The 8,092-nt window shown below is 48.3% G+C and overlaps 1 protein-coding gene and 1 pseudogene across 1 annotated transcript in view; one reads left to right on the top strand and one right to left on the bottom strand.

Annotated features, from left to right (window-relative positions):
- The window catches only part of LOC109374351 (dolichyl-diphosphooligosaccharide--protein glycosyltransferase subunit STT3B-like), a 26,259-nt pseudogene extending 21,587 nt beyond the window's left edge, over positions 1-4,672 (top strand).
- Positions 1-8,092, bottom strand: part of GABRG3 (gamma-aminobutyric acid type A receptor subunit gamma3) — a 284,504-nt gene that overhangs the window by 133,422 nt on the left and 142,990 nt on the right. The window lies entirely within an intron of this gene.

Below are 8,092 nucleotides of genomic sequence, written 5' to 3'. Positions count from 1 at the left end.
GCGAAGCAAGTGTGGAGTCCCTATCCGCGGTTCCGTGGCGCACCTCATATGGCTTATGGTAATGTCACTGGGTTGTCTCGTGCAGTTTGGGGATCCCTGTCGAGGATTCCGGTTGACCCACCTACGCTGGGAGGCGTCTGAGGGTCTCCGCGAGGGGAGTAGCCGGAGACGGCGGAGACGGCGGGGCGAGTTTCTGGGTGTGTGTCGCCCCGATTTTGGGTGGTTGTGGTGGGTGGGCGGCGGAGTGCTCGGGCTCTGTTGGGATATATGTTGGGAGATTTTGGGGGGATTGTGGCATTGAGGTGGCCCCCCGGGAGCTCCGTGCCTTCTGTGGGGTTGATTGGCTGTCGTTCGCCGCTCGGTGTCAGGTGGCCAGCCGAGGGAGGCTTGGACAGAGAGCTCATTGGAAAGGTTTATCTCGTTGTTGCCGGCTGCCCCGGTCACCCCGATCAGTTCCCTTACGTTAACTCGTGGGAGGCTATTTGCATGTGCCCCCTTGTTTGGGGGGCTGGAGCGGAGTTCTTTTGGCACCAGCTGTGATCCCCTCACAGAAGTCGCTTGAAAAAAAACCAGAAGGACAAAAGCCTGTCCTGTCTTCAGGCCAGGGGAGGTCTCGCCTCCGCCTCCTTATTCTCCGGTTTATCCACGCCTTGGGGGCGCGGAGGAGACACCAGCCCTGCCTTCGGCCCCACCCTCACTGGCACTGCCTCCTCCTTCTCCGGGTCCCCGCCCAACACCCCTCGCTCCAGGTGGTGGCGGCGGCAGCGGCGAGCAAGACCCCCCGCCGGGGCACAACATGGCGGAGCCCTCGGCCCAGAGAGCAAGCACAAGTTAACTCGTCCCCGTGGAGCGGCCTCATGGCCCTGGGGAACAGCCGGCGCGGCTGCCATGGGCCCGGGGCCCAGTGCGCGCACAAGGCAGCGAACGGGGTGGCGCCTGAAACCGGGCCCGCGGGGCTGTCGGGGGGGGGGGCTGTCACAGCCGGCGGGTTGGCAGTCGCTGCGCCCCTTCACCATCCTGTTCCTGGCCTGGCTGGCCGGCTTCAGCGCGCGCCTCTTCACCGTCATTCGCTTCGAAAGCATCATTTACAGTTCGACCCGTGGTTTAACCATAGATCAACACATCATCTTGCGTCTCATGGGTTCTATGAATTTTTAAATTGGTTTGATGAAAGAGCATGGTATCCACTAGAAAGAGTAGTAGATGGTACTGTTTACCTAGGTTTGACGATAACAGCTGGCCTTATCCATTGGATTTTAAACACATTGAACGTAACAGTTCACATAAGAGATGTTTGTGTGTTCCTCGCACCAACTTTTAGCAGCCTTACATCTATATCTACTTTCTTGCTTACCAGAGAACTTTGGAACCAGGAGCAGGACTTTTAGCTGCTTGTTTTATTGCTATTGCACCAGGTTACATTTCTCGGTCAGTAGCTGGATCCTTTGATAATGAAGGCATTGCAATTTTTGCACTTCAGTTCACATACTACTTGTGGGTAAAATCTGTAAAAATTGGGTCAGTTTTTTTGGACAGTGTGCTGTTGCTTATCGTATTTCTATATGGTCGCTGCTTGGGGTGGTTATGTGTTTATTAACCTTATTCCACTGAATGTATTTGTGTTATTACTGATGCAGAGATACGGCAAAAGAGTCTACATAACGTATAGCACTTTCTACATTGTGGGTTTAATATCATCCATACAGATACCCTTTGTGGGATTCCAGACCCTTTTCTTTTTGGGTGTATCAGTAGCTGCAGGTGCTGTGTTTCTTAATGTCATCTATTTGACTTACACAGTTTACATTGCACCATGGAGTGGCAGGTTTTACTCATTGTGGGATACTAGCTATGCAAAAATACACATTCCAATTATTGCCTCAGTATCTGAGCATCAGCCTACGACTTAGGTGTCTTTCTTCTTTGATCTACATATTCTTGTGTGTACCTTCCCAGCAGGCCTATGGTTCTGCATTAAAAATATCAACGACAGGGCCGGCCGAGTGGCGCGATGGTTGAGAGCTGGCTTGGGATGCCAGAGGGCCCCGGTTCGGATCCCACATATGAGGGCCAGTGACACTGCCCTCTACAGCTAAGATGCTGAACAACAGCTCANAAATGCTCTAAGTTCAGTATTAGGAGAATAAATATTTAAAATTAGCCTATTAAATTCAAGCACAACTTTTCATTTAAAAATATAAAAATGTTTAGATATACAAGGCTATAGAAATGCAAAGATGGCCTTAAACCTTATAAAGTATTTTTATTTCTAAAGAGCATATGCTTTTTTTGTTGAAAGCACAAATATTTAATAAATATTCTTCTAAATTCAGAATTTCAGTTTATGTTTGTTTGACTATTGGGGTACTAAAAATCATGACAAATATGGAAGCATTTGAAGTCCTCTGAATGTTAGTACAGTACAGCAGTGATGCTGGCTGTTCCTCAAAACTTTACATGCATTAAAACCATATTTGTTGAACACCTAAATCTAGGTAATTTTACTTGGTCCCATCATGCGAAACACACTATTTAAGTGATGATTAAAAATTTCAAAAATCCCCAATTCATTTGCAAACAAGAAAGAAGAGGGGGACATATGTACCACTAAAAATTATGATTTAGTTCAATTATGTGTCACACCTGACAGTTGGGACCTTACTCTGTGTTTGTTTTCCTCATTATCACAGATTAGGAAAGGAAATGGCAAATTAATTCTCATCCAGCTCTCTGCCACTTCACAGTACCATTTCACATCTTCCATGTTGTTGCCTGTAGAGGATAGCTGAGGACATGGAGGTTGATGGCTTGCCAAGATGAGGATGTGTCCTGCAAACGGGACATGTCTAGCTCAAGACTGCAAACAGTCCTGAGCGTCTTGGAACATGAACTTCCTTTCCTTATGGGTTAGAAAGATCAAGATTGGCTATTCTTGGAGCTTAGATAAGAACACAACTGTCTACAGCTGTCTTTTAAAAAAATTGTTATTATATTGGCCTTGTAGCTTTGACCACGCATTCCCTTGTACACAGCACAATAAAACTGATGTGGACAGCAGAGTGGCTGCTACTTGCCTGAGCGAGCTGTAGCCCTCTGTTCCTTCATCTTGAACTTGCATCTTGTGTGCCTGTCTCATCCCTGATCCCTGACAGAGNGCCAGCAGCCAGCGTGAGCGGCCAGCAGCCGCAGTGAGCGGCCGGCCAGAAGCCGGCAACTGATCTCACCCGGGAAGAGTGCAGTGATGGTGCCAACTTGGGCCAGTGAAGCAACGTCCTCCACGGCTGGATTGAGGAACAGAATGATGGCAACTTGTCTGTTCCCCTTCCCCCAATTCCCCAGCACTGTACCCATCCCCCCAATTCCCCAATAAAAATATTTAAAAAAAAATATCAATGACAAAAGAGTATTTGATGCTCTGTATGCAATCAGTACTGTGTACTTTGCGGGAATGAGGATGCGGCTGATGTTGACTCTGACTCTAGTCGTCTGTACGCTGTCTGCTATAGCCTTTCAAATGTTTTTGAGCACTATTTGGGGAATGACATAAAAAGGGAAAATCCACCTGTGGAGGACAGCAGTGATGAGAATGAAACAAAAAAAACACCCAGAAAATTTGTATAATAAAATAGGTAAAGTAAAAAAAACATGTAACTAAAGAGGGAAAAAAACTAAAGAGGGATTAGGTCCTAATATAAAAAGTATTGTCACCATGTTAATGCGGATGCTATTGATGATGTTCGCCGTCCACTGTACCTGGGTCACAAGGACAGCGCCAGCTCGGCCCAGAAAGGAAGCAGGCGGTATGTACCACCCCTGTCCCCACTACTCGGAGACAGGTTCGCGAATTCTTCGGGGCGGCAGGCTTCTGTAAGATCTGGATCTCTAACTTCTCTACTATAGCCAAACCCCTTTATGAAGCCACAAAGGGGGGTGAATGTGAACCTTTTCTATGGGAGTCTCCTCAACAGAAAGCTTTTAATGAGCTTAAACGGGCTCTCATTCATGCCTCTGGCCTAGGACTCCCGGACATCACCAAGTCTTTCTTCCTCTACATACATGAACACACGGGAACGGCAGTAGGAGTCCTTACCCAACTACTAGGGGATTGGCACTGGCCAGTTGCCTACCTCTCAAAACAACTTGACTCAGTGGCATTAGGATGGCCACCTTGCCTGAGGGCACTTGCAGCAACGGTTCTGCTCATGTCTGAAGCTGACAAGCTGACCCTAGGTCAGGAATTAACTGTCCGGGCTCCACACTCAGTTCGAGCCCTGTTGGATCATAAGGGACATTATTGGCTTACCAACGACAAGATTGCCAAGTACCAAGGACTATTATGTAAAAACCCACGAGTCCACCTTGAGGTGGTACGGACCTTGAACCCAGTCACTTTACTGCCTGTAGGGCCTGGGCCCCAGACCACGACTGCATTGAAGTCATGGACGAAGTGTTGTCCAGTAGGCCAGACCTGACTGACCAACCTCTTACGGACCCCGATGTAGAATACTACACTGATGGTAGCAACTACGTCCAGGGAAACAGACGGTTGGCTGGATATGCTGTAGTAACTCTACGCACCATCACTGAAGCGAAACCCCTCCCACAGGGGACCTCGGCACAAAAGGCGGAGCTCATCGCCCTGACTCGGGTGTTCAGCTGGCAGCTGGGGTAAGAGCCAATATTTACACCGACTCTGAGTATGCCTTCACTACCCTCCATGTTCACGGGGCTTTATATAAAGAAAATAAATTAATCAATTCAGGAGGGAAGAAAATTAAATATAGACGAGAGATTCTAGATCTCCTAGAAGCAGTATGGGCACCCAAAAGGGTGGCAGTCATACACTGCAGGGGCCACTAAAAGGGCGACACCATCGCAGCCCGGGGAAATCACAAGGTGGACCAAGCAGCCAAGTTAGCTGCAACCGAAGAAACCCTCGAACCTTTAACGTTACCAGCGTCCCTCTTTCCCAGCCCTTTAGCTGAATGGGATCCCAAATATTCCCAGAAAGAAGAGGCCTGGCTCAAGACTGAAGGAGGAAGCTGTCTCCGTAATGGATGGTGGAAATTTCAAGATGGCCGCGTTGTCATACCAGAAACTCTAGCCCCGGCTTTTGTCAAACACAGTTTCACCAAAGGACCTACTTTGGTTGAAATGCCCTAGAATCGACCCTCAATAGGTACTTCTACATTCCCCGACTCTCCAGTATCTCACGAGTAGTCTGTGAACAATGCCTTGTTTGTGCTCACAACAACCCACGTCAAGGACCGGTTCTACCCCCAGGAGTCCAACATGCTGGCGGTGCCCCATTTGAAGACCTCACAATAGATTTCACTGAGATGCCATGCTCCAGGGGTCTTAGATATCTCTTATTATTTGTATGCACCTACTCAGGATGGGTGGAAGCTTTCCCCACCAGGACAGAAAAGGCACGGGAAGTTGCCCGGCTATTGCTACAGGGAATAATCCCTCGCTTTGGGCTGCCACTCTCAATAGGCTCTGACAACGGTCCCACCTTTATAGCAGAAGTAATCCAGCTCCTAGCCAAGCTCCTCTGCATCACTTGGAAGCTACATACCGCCTACCGCCCACAGAGCGCAGGACAAGTAGAACGCATGAATCGGACCCTCAAGTCCCACCTGAAGAAACTGTGCCAAGAGACACACCTCCATTGGGACAAGGCCCCTTCAATAGTGCTCCTGAGGATACGCTCAGCTCCTACCAAGAAGACGGGCCTTTCCCCTTATGAGGTCATATATGGAAGGCCACCTCCACTTATTAGAGGCCTTTGAGGGGACCTTAAAGAAACAGGAGACCTAACCTTAAGACAACAGCTTGAAGCGTTAGACTCTACCTTACAGAACCTCAACCAATGGGTACAGGAGAGGCTCCCTATTAGTTTCACAACTGAAGTTCATCCCTTTAAGCCTGGGGATTCAGTTTGGGTTAAGGAATGGAACCTCCAGCCCTTAAAACCCCTGTGGAGGGGCCCCTTTACTGTCATTTTGTCTACTCCCACGGCAGTTAAGGTTGCAGAGATCACTCCATGGATACACCACAGCAGATTGAAACCTGCGGCTGCTAGCTGGCACTGCACATCTGACCCCTCCGAGCCCCTCAAGATCACTCTCCAGAGGAAAATGGCCAGAGATGTTACCGGTCCTTAGGAGGAGATCACCAGCCCCGTTTTGGTCACACCGGAAGCTGACCAATCTACATGTGGCTGAAGTTTGAGGAATTCTTCCTTGCAAGATACTTATCCCAAGGACTCTAATCCTTACCCTCACTCACCCTTTTCTTCCCAGTCAGAAATGGTATCACTACTTCATACCCTAAATCATGCTTCCAGTCCTTTTGGCTGGGAACAACATCTCAGGTAGCCTTTGTCTCCTACACATATATGCCAGCCCAGTGCTATTAGAATAAAACCCCTAGGCCAGCAGCCTGTTGAAAGACATGATGCTCTCTAACCCACCTATGGGTTTGAGCATCAAAGGGGGGAATGTGGCAGTGGGCCGTAGACAAAGGCCTTCCCAGACCATGTGGTCACTAAGGATTTTGTACTGGCTTCAGACAAAGACATTCCTGGACTATGTAGTCAGCAAGATCTCCGTGTTTAATATCTCCAAATTCCTACCTCACCCAGAAGCCAGTCAGGAGCTGGCATAATGACCACATGGTCTAATAATAAATCTTAACTGCCAACCTAAAACCTTCAGGGTATATAGCCCCGAATCCCGCCTGAATTGGGGCTCAGCCTCTGGATGTGAATCTGCTGAGCCAGTGCCGGCATTAGTAAAGGTTGCTTCCCATGCCTTGGTGTCCTGTCTCTTTGTTTGGGTTCTCCACAACAAAGTGGCTACAGCAGACCTTGGGCTCTTGAGACCCACTAACCTGACAGACAATCAAGCACAACAGGTATGCACAGAGGACTCTGTGGCACAGAGTGGAAATTCTAAACCGTTTCCCACCAGAAAGTAATAACCAAGTTCTGGCTTTAGGATATTTCCGTGCAGACCCGCTAAGCGATTTGCATCAAGGAACTTTTTGCTTCCGCACTTTTCTTTCCCCATCGTTTGTCTTACAATCTATAGTATCAACCTTACAGAGTGGTGAAACTTGAAAGATGGTCTATAAAGTGCTGTGCCAACGTGAACTGTGGGTGATAGAAAAGCAAAGCTAAAGAAAACATAATTACACATGTCTTCAAGACTTGTTTTTATAGCTTTCACAGAGAAAAATATCCCAGCAGTAGCACCTGCAGGTTAAATACAGCTGTGTCTTGGTTTTATCATCTCATCCCCCCCCCCCCGCCGGGCGAGGGTCAGTTCACTGTGCTGGGGATGAGGCCACGCATGCGCTGTTGGTGGATAAGCGCACAGTTGTTCAGGGCCGCTGTGGGTTTTCCACAAGCTCAGGGGGCTGTGATCTGTCATTCCCAGCGCCACCCGGGAGGACCACAGCACAGTGTCTGCTTGGGCCTGGGTTTTATAACACGTCTTATTTTCCTGAGTTGGGGCAGACTTAGTTGCGTGCCTGACATGCCTGGGTCCCATCCCCAATCTAGGATATGTCTTTATGGCCCAAGCGAAGCTGAAAAGTGGTTCAGTACAAATGTGGACCAGGAGTGAAGGACATGAGGAAAATGTCACAAAACAATACGCAGAGGGGTCGTGAGGGGAGGTGGGGGGCAGGGGAGGGCTGCGACTGCCATGGTGTTTCTGCCTAATCCCACGGGAGTTCTTACTTCAGTAGAAATGCATTAGAGATTGTGCAATGTCAGAATTGCTTATAAAAATTATTTTTCAAGGGGATCAAATACCAAAATATCAAGTACGATAGAGTAAGACCCAAGCTGCCTGTTCTCTCCTTGACTTCCGATCTTAACACCAACTTAACACAGAACGACAAATATCTCCTCTCCATCATGTTCTTTTGCCACATACAATTCATTACTATGTCCACATAACAAAGAGAAATTGTTTTTTTTGCTTTTCTAAACCCAGCCCCCAGAAGACACAATTCCCTCCCGCTCGTCAGCTTCTGATAGGCCAGTTTGCAGGGACACGTCTAAATTGAACTGTGATTTATA

The sequence above is a fragment of the Hipposideros armiger genome, unplaced genomic scaffold, assembly GCF_001890085.2.
Source record: "Hipposideros armiger isolate ML-2016 unplaced genomic scaffold, ASM189008v1 scaffold_814, whole genome shotgun sequence".
Taxonomy (NCBI): domain Eukaryota; kingdom Metazoa; phylum Chordata; class Mammalia; order Chiroptera; family Hipposideridae; genus Hipposideros; species Hipposideros armiger.
The sequence above is the reverse complement of the archived record's forward strand: the minus strand, read 5'-3'. Positions and strand labels throughout refer to the sequence as shown.